Genomic DNA, 16,975 nt, shown 5'->3' with positions numbered 1-16,975 from the left:
GTGTCCAGGAGGCTGCAGGTGGGCTGGGTCATCAGCCAGTGTCTGTGCAGGACAAACCTCCACACATAGGTGAGTGGTTTCTGCATTTGACAGTGAGCTGGAGGTGGGGGGTCTTCATAACACATCACCCAATACTAACATCTGTAGCTCCAGTGAGTCTTCTGAATTTCAGATGGGCCACCTAGTACTTATCCTAGTTCAGCTCCACGGTTACAGTCTCCTAAATTACTTCATTCCAAACCCCCTTCCCTGCAGCCTCTACTACACCCTGCAACTGGGAAGTTCCTTTGTTTGATACCAATTTGATCATGCCACTTCCATAGCTGGAAGCTTTCATTGGCTCCAAACTACCTGTCACAAGAAATGTGGAAGTGCCTTTTCCTCTTCCCAGGCAGAGGCTGAGAATGCAAGGGTGTCTGGGCAGGAAGTCAGCTGGTCCTTGCAGGTGTTCCTCTCGAAGCCCCAACCAGGTTTCCTGCAAGTGAGGAAGGGACCCATTGCAAGTCCATGAAAACCAGTGGTTCTGCATCTCATTTCCGGCCAGACAGAAGGGCAGGATTTCATAGCATGGGCTGAAGAAAATAACACTAATCACTCACTTACTTGAAAAAAATTAACTGTCAGACACAACCATGAAAATTATGGTAGAAAACAATTTCTACCATCTTTGAGAATTGTTTTTGACAGGTGTGTGCATGTGTGTGTATGTGTGTATGCGTGTCTAATTTGTCAGTCTCCCTTGAAGCATCTGGAAGTACACAACAGCATACATGCTGTAACTCACATTTGACCGGGGGAAGAGATAAGGGGCCATGATCTCTGACAGGGCTGGATAGGGACTGTCCCTAGCATCTCTGTCAGCCCTAGGCTCTGCAGCTGGAACTGGAATGTCAAAACCCTTTATGGAACATTCTAGCACCTGCAACGCCAGAGTACATCTGGGGTCTGACTGGTACGCTTGCTTCTGGGAGAAGATATGGGTTTTAGAGCAAGCCCACGCTGATGTGATTTGAGAGCCATTTCTGGAAAGATGGGTAGAGCCTGACCCAGCAGAAGTTGAGGAATTGCCTTTGCTCCCCGAGTCATGGGGATGTGAACAGGAGAAAACACTAGGAAGTGGGTGTGCCCTGAGGCACCTGTAGGGCCTTGGGTTGGTGGTGCTACAGGGAGTTAAGGAAGCACAATCAAGGCGGGCCAGATCTCCCCACCTTGGAAGCATTCTGTGTGGCTTCATCAGCAGGGAAAGGGCAGTGGCTCAGGGAGGGGCAGGCGGCTGTTAGGTAAGTGGAAGGATAGAGAGAGGATGAGGGAGGGAAAAGTGGGAAAGGTGTTGAGGGGCCAGGGAGGAGCTGGAAGGGCAGGAATGGGAAGGCAGGAGGAGAGGATCAGATGTTGGCTGGGAGGGGCATGTGGACCTGAAGAGCAAGTGCCAAGACCGGGCACATGCTGGAGGGCTGTTCAATACACTCCGGCCCTTCTTTATTCGTGACCTGGCAAGTGTTGGCCTCTGAAGAAAGGAGAGGAGGATGCTTGGATCATCATGTGTCTACTGAATAATATGGTCTGTGTAGTTGGGCTGTTCAGGCCATTTGCAACCCGAGCCCAATCTGTCTGTTTAACCCCACTGTTCTCCCACACATTCCCGAAACCACAACTGTGTTAAAAATTGGTGCTTTCTCAACGTGCAAAGAACTTCTGTCCTCTACAGCTTTACAGTGTCTAATCTACAGATTGATGCTTTTTCTATCATTCATATGTGACCATTAAAAAATTTACAGCCTTTAACAAGCTCCATGTCCCCTTCTCCATGAGCTGAACTTCTAGGTCAGGTTGTTTGTGGCAACCTCATGAAACATACTGAGAGACCTTGTATTCACATCACTCATTCATATCTGTTTCCTATTGGATCACATCTCCTTTTAGGTTTGGGAATATGTCCCACTTTTAATTGCCAATTGCAATTAGAGGTGTGAATTGTAAAATTAAAATAACTTTAGTAAAAGAAGCTACTAAAATTGCCATCATTTAACATTAAGGGCATTTTTCATTTCTAGTACTAATTCCTTAGAAAAAGACAGTTGAATTGTGTTTGCTTCATAGTCATTCAATGGTTTTCCTTTAGCTATAGGATAAATTCAAATGGCGAACTACATCATTAATGGTTCTCCATAACTTGATTACGTCTTTGCTTCCTCCTCTTTCTTCAACCCACACATCCTCGATAATCCAGAAACACAGCGTCCAAGATGGAAGAACCCTTTTTGCATTACCTGAGGCAATGCTTCTTAAAGCCTGAAGCCTCCATGAAATAAGTTTCCTTAGCATAGAACTCCTTTCATTATGTTTGCCTGGCTTCTTCTCCCCTCCCCTCCCCTCCCCCTTTCTTTCTTTTCTCTTTTTTTGAGGCTGATCTCAAACGCTACTGCTGTGGAGATTTCTGCTCCTGTCACCCTCCTTCTGTGCCCACAACAGATGCTCCCATCTCTACATAACACGTATCTCAATCTGACTTGTGTTCCAGTTGCCTGTGTATATAGCCATCTCCCGTGATAAAGTATCTTTCCTTTGAGGAAGCGATGTTGCCTTATTTTGCTGTTTTGTCTGTGATTCAAAATTACTAAATAAACAATTGTTGGTTGTGCAAACTTAAATAATGAGATTACCAGAGGATTTTTTTAAATGGTAACATCTGCTGTTGATATGGGGGAAAAAAACAAGCATTAGAGACTGATTAAAGATTTAAACATGGTAATTAAAGATTTAAATATAAAGTAGTAAATCATAAAAGTTCTAGGAGGAAAAATATAAGTTCATAGAGGATAATATGATAAGGATTTTCTAAGTATAATACTAAAGGTTAAAACCTTAAAGAAAACAATTAGTTAATTTTCATTTCCAAATTTTTAAATTCAAACATTGATAAAGCGCGATGAAGTGAATAGAAAATAGACACCAATATTTGCATTTTCATGACAACCTTTCAAGTAATAAATGATGAAGTGCAAGTAGAAAAACTACCAATGCATATGTATCAGTTTGCTATGCCGCATTAGCAATGTAAAGCAGACCGGGAGCCTAAACAACAGAAATGTGTCCTCTCACAGTCCTGAAAGCTGCAAGCCTGAGATCGAGGTGTGGGCAGGATTGGCTTCTTCTGGAGCCTCTCTCCTCGGCTTATAGATAGCTATTTTTCTCCCTGTGTCTTTACAAAACCTTTCCTATGTGTGTGTGTCTGTGTTCAAATTTCCTCTTGCAGTCGTATTGGATTAGGGCCCTCCTTACTTACACTATCGAGTTTAACTTAATCACCTCTTTAAAGTCCCTATCTCAAACAAGGTCTGAGGTATTGGAGGTTAGGAGTTCCTTATAGGAATTTGAGAAGATGCAATTCAGCTCATAACAATACGGGAGGGGGCCGAGGAAGGGCGGGGTCCCCGGTGAGTACTCCACCCTGGGTCCTGTGCCCACAGACCTAAGTGAGGACAGGCATTTCTGTTTTCATGCCCCAAAAGGTGCCTTTTGGCCCGCCACGCCCCCCATCCTGTTCCCATAGTAACCCGAGACCTGGTAGGCACAAATACAGGCGGCTGGACATCAAGAAGAGCAGAGGAACACACCGGCAGAAACCAGCGGACACCAGTGGGGACACCAGCAGACCCTGACAGACACCAGCAGACCCCCCGCAGACACCAGCAGACCCCCGCAGACACCAGCAGACCCCCCGCAGACACCAGCAGACCCCCCGCAGACACCAGCAGACCCCCGCAGACACCAGCAGACACCCCGCAGACACCAGCAGACCCCCGCAGACACCAGCAGACCCCCCGCAGACACCAGCAGACCCCCCCGCAGACACCAGCAGACCCCCCGCAGACACCAGCAGACCCCCCCGCAGACACCAGCAGACCCCCGCAGACACCAGCAGACACCCGGAAGACCAGCGACGGCAGAAGAACGCGGACGCGGAGGAGGGGAGTTCAGCTGGGGCAGTCGGAGAAGAGTCCAGCTTTTGGGCCGCCTAACTCCAGGGGAAACCATCTTCCCACTCCATTCCCCTTGCTGAGAGCCACCTCCACGACTCAATAAAACTTTGCACTCACCCTCCAAGCCCACGTGTGATCTGAGTTTTCTGGTACACTGGGCAAAAACTCGGGATACAGAAAGCCCTCTGCCCTTGCAATAAGGCAGAGGGCCTAATTGAGCTGATTAACGCAAGCCGTTTGCAGACTGCAAAGCTGAAAGAACACGCTGTAACGCACACCCACGGGGGCTTCAGGAGTCGTAAACTCTCACCGCCAGACGCTTCCGCGAGGTGGGAACCCATAAGCATTCCCCAAAACCTCTGCTCCTGCCTGCCTGCATGCTCTCCCTAGGGGTTTGCGCAGTGGGGCACTGAGCAAGTGAGCCACACTCCTGTGGCACGTCCTGCAAGCGGGATAAGGGAACTCTCCCGTATCAATAACAGTATGTTATTATGTTACTATGAAATTACCCAACGACAAATTTAAATAATTAATAAAATGAACTAAACCTTTGTTCTTTCACATTATTTATTATTAGGTTAGAAAACAAACAAAAAGAAAGCTAACCCGTGTTGGCTTACTAGCTTCTAAGGTGAGGCTGTTGGAACTGGCCCCCTGAAACTGCTGAGGAGTGTCTGAAATGATGGAGACTTTTTGGCGGTCTCGTTACATCTCCTAGCAAAAGCCATTCTGTGTGCACTTCCTCTGACCCAGCCATTACACCTGCTAAGGCAGAAATTGGCCCAGTGCTCTGAGATGTGTATGAAAGAATGGCCGCCATGGTACTATTGTTTATTTTATTTGGAATTAACTGTGACAAATGAGAATAATTAAGAATGTAGATATTCTCCACAGTGAGTATTGTAAATCAGTCAATCAAGCAAAGCATATAGAGTGTGTAGTCAGCCCTCTGCCCCCCAGCTGTAGCTCCTAGAGCTACGGGATGCTGTTTGGGAAACTGATGCTGTTTTGTGTAACTATGGGTCTCTTCCCTCACCACCAGGTGCCTTGGCATGAGAAAGGCCCAGAGTTATGGCATAAGCCTTGGGAGCAGGGGTTACATCCCAAGGAGCTAGCACAAAGTCTCCTACCTGGCTGGTGAATTGGTAATTGAGACTACATTATGTGGAGCGAAAGCAAACAAAGGTGTATTTCTCATACACGTGTATCTGTGGGCTGAGATTCATAAACATAACAGGTGCTATAGGACTGGTAGTTTGTATCCCTCATAAGTTGAAGCTAAAACTCATATGTTGAAACCGTATGCTCAGCGGGATGGTATTTGGAGGTGGAGGTCTTTGGGAGAAGATTAAGTCATAAAAGGGGAGCCTTTGCTGATGGGACTAGCGCCCTCATAAGAGAGACCCCAGAGAGCTTCTATGCCCCTTCTAATACGTGATGATACACTGAAAAGATGGTTATCTATGAGGAAATGGACTCTTACCACATACTGAATCTGCTGGAGCCTTGATCTTGGACTTCCCCAGTCTCCAGAACCGCAAGATATAAATTTCTATTGTTGATAAGCCACGCATTCTATGGTATTTCATGACAGCAGCTTGAAGGGGAAGACACCAGGTATCACACAGTGCAGGGTGGCATCACGTTGATCTGATGAGTGGGTCATATCAGAATTCCGAGACAAGAAAGCTGCCCTGTTAATTTGATTCACAAATGACAGAATTTCATTGAAATGGTTGTTATACTTACACTGCATATAAACAGTATGAAACCCAGACATCCACGTAATAGTAATTAATGGTTATAAATGGACAGTTTATTCAAGGTTCCCCCCTCACAATTTAATAGAAATGTATTCAAAATACATTTTAATGGTGTTTAGAAAGAGGGATCGTTAAATAAATTCTAGATTTTGGCCACTCAAAATGTGGTTCCTGGACTATGAGCCCAGCATCTCCTGAGGGCTTGTTAGTGGTGCTGTAGTGTGGGCCCCACCCCAGACCTCCAGAAATGGAACCTGCACTTTAATAACATCCGTGGTGACTCCTAATCCCAGGAAAGCATGAGAAGCTTAGTTCTGGGAAACTACTCTCAGTCAGTTGAGAACAGTGAATGAGGGCATGGAAGACCTCTGGCAAAATGAAAGTCATAAATGGCAGTTCCATTTGAGCCTTGGCTTTGGAACAAGAAAAATAGACCAGGGAATATGACTGCTCAGTATATGTGAATGGAACTGTATATGGTGAGTCTCAAAGTTTTCTGTACATTAAAAGTACCCGGGAGGTTTTTTTAAAATATAATATTTAGTCTCCCACTTACCAGACCTGTGGGGTGCAACTCCCAACAATGGTATTTAAAACTCTCTACATGATTCCAGCCTGCACTTGATGCTGAGATCTGCTGAACTACATCACTTCGCCTTCTCCTGACCCACTCAACCATCATTGAAAACTATGAGCTCCTTATAATAAAATTGTATTCGAAATCCTAGAATGAAAACCACCACATGGAACATGCTATATCCATATGTAAACTGACATCTTCATTTGCTCTGGTTTTACCAGTCACTTCTTAAACAAATAGCCATTCATATCATATATTTCACTCCATAATTTTGCCTTTGACAAACAATTCTGAAATATTTTACATTTAAAGTTCTGAATAATTTTCACTAAGATAGGTTCTAACTAAGGCTTTAATAGTATTTAATGTTTAAAGTTACATTCTTTCTGTGTTCTGAGTACTTCTGAAGATTACTATCAGATTATTATCTGAGTACTTCTGAAGACTGTGTAAAAATACACAATCTGGGGACAATTGTCGCTATTTGAGTGGCTACGCTTCTGCTTAACTGTGCACTTGTAATTGGCAAGCTATTTTGCTATAAAAAAGTAGAATAGAAGGGGAAAGGACCTGCTGACTGGGCTAAGGACAGGTGCACTGCTCTGTAATGGTCAACTTTCTGAAGTTGCATTAAGCAAATGCACACATAGCAAAAGCAAAGACAAACTGAGAAGAGCCGGTATAGATGGGTCCCAGGTGCTCCTTCTAAACATTCTTCTTCAGTGCACAATATACTTCAATGTGGGCTTCCGTGTGCCAGATTTTGTAGCACAAATTTATGTTCAACTTCTGTTGTATTGTGAAGATCACAAAATAAACAATGGCTACCAGATCTATTATATGAAAGACTTTCATAGGTGACACGTATTGTAATTTGATTCAAGCATATAAACAATAACAACAAAGCCAATTAAGGAATGAGAACAATTCAGCAGGAGAGAATCGTTTGAACAAGATTCAGTGCAATTGTTAATGAACATTAAGTCATGCGCCAGAGACCTGAATGCTGCGACTTCAGGGTTCGCTCTTACATTGGATTTTCAGCTATGAAACAGAAATGAAAGAGAAATGTCGATACCTGTTTCCTATTAGCTCCCATTTCATTTTAGGTTGGGTATATGTCCTATTTTATTGCAAATTATGATTGGAAATATAACGGGTAAAATTAAATAACTGATTCTATAGCAGTTATTAAATTGGTACCTATTAACAGAAAGGCCAGCTTTTCATCTGCAGTACTGATTCCTTAAACTACACTCAATACATCTTGCTTCCCAATCATTCAGTGGTTTTCCTGCTCAGCCCTGTGCCACTGTCCTCGCTCAGTGATATCCATTCTCCTCTCCCACTTCAACAGAATCCTCGTAATTTCACCACCCTTTTTCCTACACTAACACTTTATTAGAAAGGAACTATCAAGATTATTCATACCAACCTGTAATTGACTAATAAGCCAATCCATTATCTGCCACTCAAGAAGTGTTTTTAAGTAAGAGAGGCTAAGAACCCTAAGTTCTTAATTTTCAAAATAAGACACACACAGGAAGAACAGGAAGCCAAAGATAGAGATGGTGAACTTTCAGGGATAATTCGTTTTACTTGAAGAAAGGTTACATAAAATATTATTTTTCTAAAAAGATGAATGTATAATGGCACACAGTACAAAATCCACATAACATTTACAGATGATATATAAATATTCACCTATGAATTTCACTTTTTCTGAAGCTTCATTGCCAGCCACCCCCATATCTCAGTGGTCCCACTTCCCTTTCCTCTGCTTGGAGGAATAGTTCAAGGGGAAGGTTTTGAGAGGCATTGCCACAAGACAGACCCATTGACCTCTTGATGAAACCCACTAGAAGCAGGGGAACTGCTTATTTTTTCCCAGATCGGATGAAGGCTGACACTCTGGGTGAGGTTGCCAGTACTTCACATTCTTAACAGTCGATTATATACTCAAGAAGGAACTGAAAACATGCAGCGATCAGCCCTGACCTACAATGACTGTGCTGCGAGAGTACAGAGAAGGAAAGGTTTTACTGCTTCCGAAGCCCCAAAGACAAGCAGGGCTGCTCCGCAGAGCACTATGTTTTAGAGCTCTGGAGGTCGCTTTATGGGTGATAAACTATAATGATCATCCTTTTGCAGGGAAACAGATATTTGAGAGAGAATCCATGGCTCATGATGGCACCTTGGAAAGTCTGTGGTGTTACATCAATGGTCTCTTTGTCCAAGATGGGGATGAGATGCATTAGACAACACACAATAGCTGGAAACGGAGAAATGTCAGGAACAATTGGTGTTTTAACACTAGCAAGCGCCTGCAACAAATGGTCAGGTAAACAATAAATGGGGCAGAAGAAAGCTTCTTCTTCACTCCTGCAAGTTCCTCCTCTTATCTTGCCTTCTGGGAAGGTAATGGTAGAAGAACAGGGGGTCTGAAAGGTTCCCCAACCTTTCATGGCTGCTTTTTGCAGTGTTCGAGCTCAAAGTATGTTGGTTTCCTTTATCCCTCACCCTGCTGCAAAGCTGCCGTTGTGCTGCCATACTGACTGGTGCAAGGCACCCCTCTCCTTAGAATGGGTTTGAGCAGCGAGTTCCTGAAAGAGAATGGCTTTACAAACTGGCTTCTAATTGGCTTCAGCCCCTGAGTTATCTTTTCAGTGTATAATACAGAGAATAGCTTCACTCTCTGATCTGTCAGGAAGCTAGTTGTTATGGTTGCTTGAGGTAAGGAGAAAAGATGGCATGGATTTCCCTTTGCTCAGGACCCAGGGGCATCAGCTCCATTTCTCAACACTTACTATAGTGAATATAGACTCCTCTTTGAACACAGCACTTTGCTAATAATAATTCAATGGTTTATCCTGGTATGTGGCCACTTCCTATTAAAGATACACAGAGGTAAGAGGCAGACAACCCATGAGAGTCTGGGCGGCTGCTGTGTGTAGGGATGGACGCATTATCTCCCGAAGGGCAGGGGAGTTTCCTCCTCTCTGCCTGAATGCTTGGAAACATGGAACAACTATGAAGGTAGAGTACAAAAGCATTAATGACATATGAATTATCAGTTCACCTAGTAATTGGGGAAGGCAGATTCAACAATTTGATAATGATCTGAAACAAACATATCTGGCCAGAATGTAGATTAATAAGAATCATAATATGCTGTGTTTGGTCAGATAGGTAAGTATAATCACTGGATAATTATTTAGCATTACCCAAAAAAACAAAACAAAACAGTAGATTTTTCCATGACCTCACAATTTCTACTCTTTTGGAGATACCAAAGATTAAATGGGTAACATATTCACAAGGATATAAGCACAAGTATGTTAATTTCAGTCTGATTTCTAATAATAAATTTTTAAATTTAAAATTTGATTGAGAGTTTAATGGATGCATAATGTGTGATGTATCTCTATTAATAGTTTTATATTTATATATGTATCTTGATAAATCTAAGAAAGATGTTGAAATAAAATCTTGATACAAAAACATATATGTAATAGACTGCTTATATAAAATTATAAAAATTCACTATATTTTATCAGACACACATCTATAAAATTACACAGTATGTGTTACCATCAGAGAAGGGAGTAAAAGGATGTGACAGAGATATAAAATGAATTTTCCTTAATCTATAGTGATTTACTTATTTAAAATATATTCTAATATGTCTGACACTAAGTGACTTACCAATGATAACATCACAAAAAGAAGACAAAAGAGATTGGAGTGTGTCCTGAGGTCACTCAGGAGGAGGCACCAGCATCCCCACTAGCACGTCGTTGCTTTCAGTGGTACCTTCCCTGGGACTTACGTGATCAAGTCTTTACAGATGACAGTCAAGGTACCGGTGAAATGGGAGAGCTCCCTGATGTCCCCTGCAGGACGTGCAAGAGGGGTGTGGCTTGTCTGTTTGGCTTCCGTGTGCTCAAACCCCTTAGGGGAGGGGAAGCATGCAGATGGGCAAGTTCAAGAGCCAAGGTGAGCACTTTTGGGGCTCCGGCCCCGTGGTAGTGTCTAGGAGTGGGTTCCTGTGGCTCCCAAAGGCCCAGTGGTCATATTACAGTGCTCTTTTAGCTCTGCTGTCTGCAGACAGCTCAAGTGTTAACCAGCTCAGTGCCCTCTTGGTGCCCAGGTTCTTGTCCCGCATTCAGGAAGACTCAGGTCACACGGAAAAATTGAAGGATGGTAAATGCAGGAGATTTTATTGCCGGATGGAGGTGGCTCTCAATAGGATAGATGGGGAGTTGAAAGGGGTTGGAATAGGAAGATGATCTTCCCCTGGTAATCCTGTGACCAATCTCCTCTCTGACTTCCCCCAGCCTCTAAGTTCAGAAGCTCCTACTCTTCTCTCCTTCTCTGCTGTGACACTCTTCTGCTCCTCTGTTCTGTTTGTTTGCTTGTCTGCTCATGGAACCTGGGTTTGGGGTTTATAATGTTATAGGATAGGGGGACGTGGTAGGCCAAAAGGCAACATTTGGGTAAGGAAACAGGAATACCTGTTCGCATTTAGGGCCACAGGTTTCCAGGCTTGAGGGTAGGGCCTTTGCGAGGGAACCATCCTCTTCTACCCAGTATTTCTGTCTTCTGTCTGTATCATTGGAACCACAAAAGAGAGCTTGAACAATAATTAACTTTATTCGGAATGTGGTAAATCCCACAGAACAAATAACCTGGATTTCTATAACCAATAGATGACAAGAAAAACAAAGAAGGGATCAGAAAAAACAACTTAAGACCAAAAAATATTTGTTGACACTTTCTGAAATTTGAACAATGAATGAATATTATATGGCATTCAGGAAACACTAGAGTTTTGTTATTTGCAATAATGGTATTGCCTCCTTATCTGTTAGATTCATAATGGAAAATATATTGGTGAAATAATATGGTGTCTGGGGTTTGCTTTAAAATACTTCAGTGGATTAGGGACTATGGGTAGTAAAAAGGTACAAATGAAAGTAGGTTGGTCAAATAATGATTGTTAACATTCATAGAAATCAAGTCAAAAACCATATGTGTATGTGTAGATATGTGCATGGGAATACGTATATAAGTGGACGTCCGTATATTTCACTGTGTAGGTTAAAACGTGTGTGTGTGTACATACACACATACATAAACATGCACACCTATATACATACACACACATTTTATACACATGTTTGTTTTGAGATAGGGTCTCACTTTGTCACCCAGGCTGGAGCACAATGGCACAACCTCAACTCACTGCAACCTTGACTTCCTGGGTTCAAGTGATCCGCCTCAAGTAGCTGGGACTATAGGTACACACACCTATACCCAGCTAATGTTTGTATTTTTTGTACAGACAGGGTTTCACCATGTTTCCCAGGCTTTTATACACTTTTTATTTGTGGGAGTCTCTTCAACACACACATATATGATATCTCTCTCTCCTTCTCTCTCTTTCTACCTGAACACTTTACCAAAGAAAAGATAATATTTAACAATAATAAAATTGTATTAAAATACCAACATAAATAATACAGCTAATGGAAGAGAAAATTCATGCAATTCTTCTAGAGTTTTATTTGATGATAATAGAAGCTCAAAATCATTATTATCTTTAATCTAGGGGTCCTGTTTCATGCATTTATAATTAGGAATAAATTAGAAGTCAAGTAAAATGTTTATGTAAAATAATTTTATTACAGTACTATTAACAGATTAAAGGTAAAAATAATTATATACTCTTCATTAGGAAAAGGTTGAAATAAATTATGCTGTAACAGACCCAAAATTGCCCCTTAAGAGATTTACATGAATAGAAAGACTCTTGCAGAGGAAGATTCATAATCTAAGTTTATTTATTATTTTGAATTATTCTATATGCTTAATAACCCAATCCATCTAGTAAAAAATATTTAAACCTGATGAGATATTTAAAATTTCAGTAAATAAATACATATCTGACCTATAGTATCTGTCAGATAAACTAATTTTTGCTGTAGCAACAAGTGACACTCACATCTCAGTAATTAAAACAGCAAATATTTTACTCTGCATTCAGACCATTCCATAATCTGCTTTGTGTCATTTGCATGCCAAACCCACCCCGGTGAGACTCCAACTGTCTGGAACATAGGTGAACAGGAAGGCAGAGAAAAAAGAGAACACGATGAAGAATCTGCTGGCTCAGACAGCAGCGCCTGGAAGTGTCACGTGCCACTTTCACTCACATTTTATGACTGAAGCACGTCATACTGCCACGTATAAATTCAGGAAATTGGGGAAGTACAATTCCACTAAGGAAGGACAGTGAAAACAGCTGGAGAATTTTACTCTGTCAAATGAGAAATAGTGAAACTAATCCTCCATTAGAATATATACAAATTTATATCATTTAAAGCAGAAATTAAAATCTTAGAAATTTGTGCCTGCATATTGTCCCCTAACCACACCTATATTTATATAGGGAATTTATAATAATTAAGCCATTTAAGTAAGTGATAAAGATATGTACTTTGAAACATATACTGATGGGGGAAATTGCCAGCCATTAAAATATGATGTAGCCCGATTCATAACTTAGATATATCCAAAATTTAATATAAAAACAAATTATTAGAAGAAAATAGCATATGTTTTGGAAGCTATGAAGATTTATAATATAGTATTGCTAACTATACTCTCATTGCTGGGCATTAGATTTCCAGAGTGTTTACAACCTGCATAACTGAAACTTTATACCCTTTGACAAATATCCCTCCATTGCTACCTTCTCTCAGCCTTTCTCTATGTTTCTGTGACTTCAGATTTTTAGATTCCACATAGAAGTGAGATCATGCAGTATTTGTCTTCCTCTACCTGGCTTATTTCACTTAGCATAATGTTCTCTGGGCCCATCTATGCTGTTGCAAATGGCAGGATTTCCTTCGCTTTAGTGGCTGAATAATATTCAATTTTTTGTGTGTATGCATGTATGTATACATACAAACTACACAAAAATAATATAAATATTTCATTACATTAATATATATTACTTTTTTATTCATTTATTCATCAATGGACATGTAGTTTGTTTATATATCTTGGCTGCTGTGAATATTGCTGTAATACACATAGAAGTGCAGATATTGCTTTGACATATTGATTCAAATTCCTTTGTGTATATGCTCAGAAGTGAGATTTCTGGATCATAAAGTAGTTCCAATTTTAATTTTTTGAGGAACCTCTACACTATCTTCTTTCTTGCTTTTTTTGAGATGGAGTCTCACTCTGTTGCCCAGGCTGGAGTGCAGTGGCATGATCTTGGCTCAGCCTCCCAGATTTAAGCGATTATCCTGCCTCAACCTCCTGAGTAGCTGGGATTACAGGCTTGCACCACCATGCCCGGCTAATTTTTGTATTTTGAGTAGAGACCGGGTTTTGTCATGTTGGCCAGGCTTCTGTCACCTAGGCTAGAGTGCAGTGGTGCGATCACATCTCACTGCAACCTCTGCCCCCCGAGTTCAAGCAATTCTCATGCTTCAGCCTCCCGAGTAGCTGAGACTACAGGAGCATGCCACCATGCCCAGCTAATTTTTTTGTATTTCATAGAAATGTGGTAGAGATGGGGTCTTGCTATGTTAGCCAGGCTGATCTCAAATTCCTGGCCTCAAGTGATCCATCCACCTTGACCTCCCAAAGTGTTGGGATTACAGGTGTGAGCTACCGTGCCTGGCCTCTATACTATTTTCTATATGGTTGTACCACTTTACATTCCCATCAATAATGTAAAAGATTCCCTTTTCTCTACATTCTTGACAACATGTATCTTTCATCTTTTTTATAATAGTCATTCTCACTAGTGTGAGATGATCTCATTGTACTTTTAATTTTACATTTTCCTGATGATAGTAATGTTGAACATTTTTCATCTTGTCCATTTGTATGTCTTCCTTGAGAATGTTTATTTAAATAATTTGCATTTTTAGTTAGTTTTTTCGTGTGTGTTTTGTTGTTTGCTATTGGATTGTATGAGTTTCTTATACATTTTTAGGTATTAACTATTTATAAGATACAGGGTTTGCAAATATATTTTCCTATTCAGTACGTTGTCTCTTCAGGCTGTTGACTCTTTGGGCTGTTGATTCTCTATGCAGAAGCTATTTTGATGAAATCCCATTTGCCTATTTTTGCTTTTGTTGTCTGTGCTTTTGTTGTCATAGTCAAAATATCACTGCCCAGACCAATGTAAAAAATATTTTCCTCTGTGTTTTTTTCTAGTAGTTTTACAGTTTTAGGTATTACGTTTAAGTATTTAATCTATTTTGAGTTGATTTTTTAATATAGTATAAGATAAGGGTCCAATTTTATTTTTTTGAATGTGGATATCTTGTTGTTCCAACACAATTTATTTAATAGATTGGGTATTCTTATTTGGTATTCTTGACACCCTTGCCAAAGATCAGTTAACCATAAATGTATGAATATATTTCTGGGCTCTATTCTGTTTGATTGGCCTATATGTCTGTCTTTATGCTAGTGCCGTATTGTTTTGATTCCTGTATCATTCTGCTACATTTTGAAATCAGAAAGTATGATGCCTCCATCTACGTTCTTGCCCAAGATGGCCATGACTATTCAGGGTCCTTTGTGGTCTTATTGAGAGAACCAGTAGAAAGCCTCAACAGACATAAAAAATATAGAAGTGAACCAGGTGAAAATTCTGAAAGTGAAAAGTTCAACAAAATAAAAAAAAAATTAATTGAATTACTTAACAGATGACTGGAGTTAGAAGACAGACAATAGAAATTAACCAATCTGAGAGATCCCAATTGAAAAGAATGACCAGCTCTTCAAGAAGTTATGAGCAACATCAAATGATCTGGTATATATGTTGTTGGTTCCTTAGAAGGAGAAAAGTGTATAATTAGAGCAGAATAAAATATTTGAAGAAATAATAGCTAAAGCCTTTCAATGACTGATAAAATTTACTCATGCATTCAAAAATCTCAGTGAGACCCAAGTAAAATAATTACTAAAGACCCAAAGCTAAACACCTTATACTCAAAATGCCATAAACCAAAGTTTTTTAAAAAAATGACCTTGAGAGTAGCCAGAGGAAATAGATACATTATGTACAGGGGGGAAAGGATGAGAATAACTGGGGATTTCTAAAAGATAACAGAAGTGCACTTTTTAAAGTGTTGGATATTAAAAAAAGAAAACAAAAATCTCTTATCAGAAAAACATCTTCCAAAAATGAGAACAAAATCAAGATACCTTCTTGCCAACAAAAGCTGGGACAATTTGCTGCCAGCACACCTGTACTGCAAGATTTTCTAATGGCTGTCCTGACTGAAGGAGAATGTTTCTAGTTGGAAACATGGATCTACAGGAAGGGATGATAAGCACCATGAATGGCGATTAGATGATTAACTATAAAATATGGTATGTTCTTTCTTCTTTTAATTAATTTAAAATAAAACTGACTTTTGAAGAAATAAACAATAACACTGTAAAGCAAGTTTTTTGACAAATTAAGAAGTAAAATGTATAACAAAAATAGCAACAATTAATAACCCTATGAAGAAGGTACTTTATTGCTCCTTGTATTATGGAAGAAAAAGGAGAGCACTGTCAATTAAATAGCTTACCTAAAACCACATGGTCAGCAAGTGAGATCATGACCTGGCCTTCCACCCTGCTCTGTTTTTCACTGTTATTATCACCCTCTCTTATGAAGTTTCATAGCATTTGTATAATTAAATTTTCACATTATGTTTATATGATGAACATTATATGTAATAGCATTATATTATATTGATTCATTCTTATACTTTCATACTTTATTCAGTTTCCTTAGATTTTATCTAATATCCTTTACTTATATCAGGATTCCATCCAAATTACCAAATTACATTGAGTGGTCATGTCTCCTGAGGCTCTCCTTGGCTGTGGCAGTTTCTCAGACTTTCCTTGTTTTTAACAACCTTCAGAATTTTGAGGAGTGCTGGTCAGGTACATTGTAGAATTCTTCTCCTTTGGGGTTTGCCTGATGTTTCTGTCTTGATTATATTTGGATTGTGGGTTTTGGGAAAGAAGATCACAGAAATAAAATGTCATTTTCATCACATTGTACCAAGGGTATGTACTATGAAAATGAACATAACTAATTGCTATTGATGTTAACTATGATCACCTGGATGAGGCAGTGTTTAATGTATATCAATAAGTAACATAACACGAGGCTACATTAAACAACTGGAAATATGATAGATACATTTTAAAGGCTGAGTTAAATGACACAGCTTTTTATGACTTTCAAGGGTGCTAAATTTCTAGATGGTCTTATTATTAAGAGCTATGAACTGCTCAATAGTAGATTAACTTTATAAAATAGATGTTATTTTACCCAATCTAAGAACTTCTGATTTTTAAAGGCAATGTTAAAAAAATGAAAACAGACTTCATTGATTGGAAGAAAATATGTGCAAATCACATATTTAATAAAGTGCTTGGATCTAGAATACGTAAAGAACTCTGAAAACTCAATAAAGGGAAACAAACATGTTAGTAATAAAACGCGAAAGGATTTCAAAAGAAGATTTCACCAAGGAACATGTAAGAATGGCAAATACACACATAAAAGTTTTTCTCAAATTCTAGTCATTAAGGAAATGCAAATT

This window comes from Pongo pygmaeus, chromosome 4, assembly GCF_028885625.2.
Source record: "Pongo pygmaeus isolate AG05252 chromosome 4, NHGRI_mPonPyg2-v2.0_pri, whole genome shotgun sequence".
NCBI lineage: Eukaryota > Metazoa > Chordata > Mammalia > Primates > Hominidae > Pongo > Pongo pygmaeus.
Note: the sequence above shows the minus strand (reverse complement) of the source record.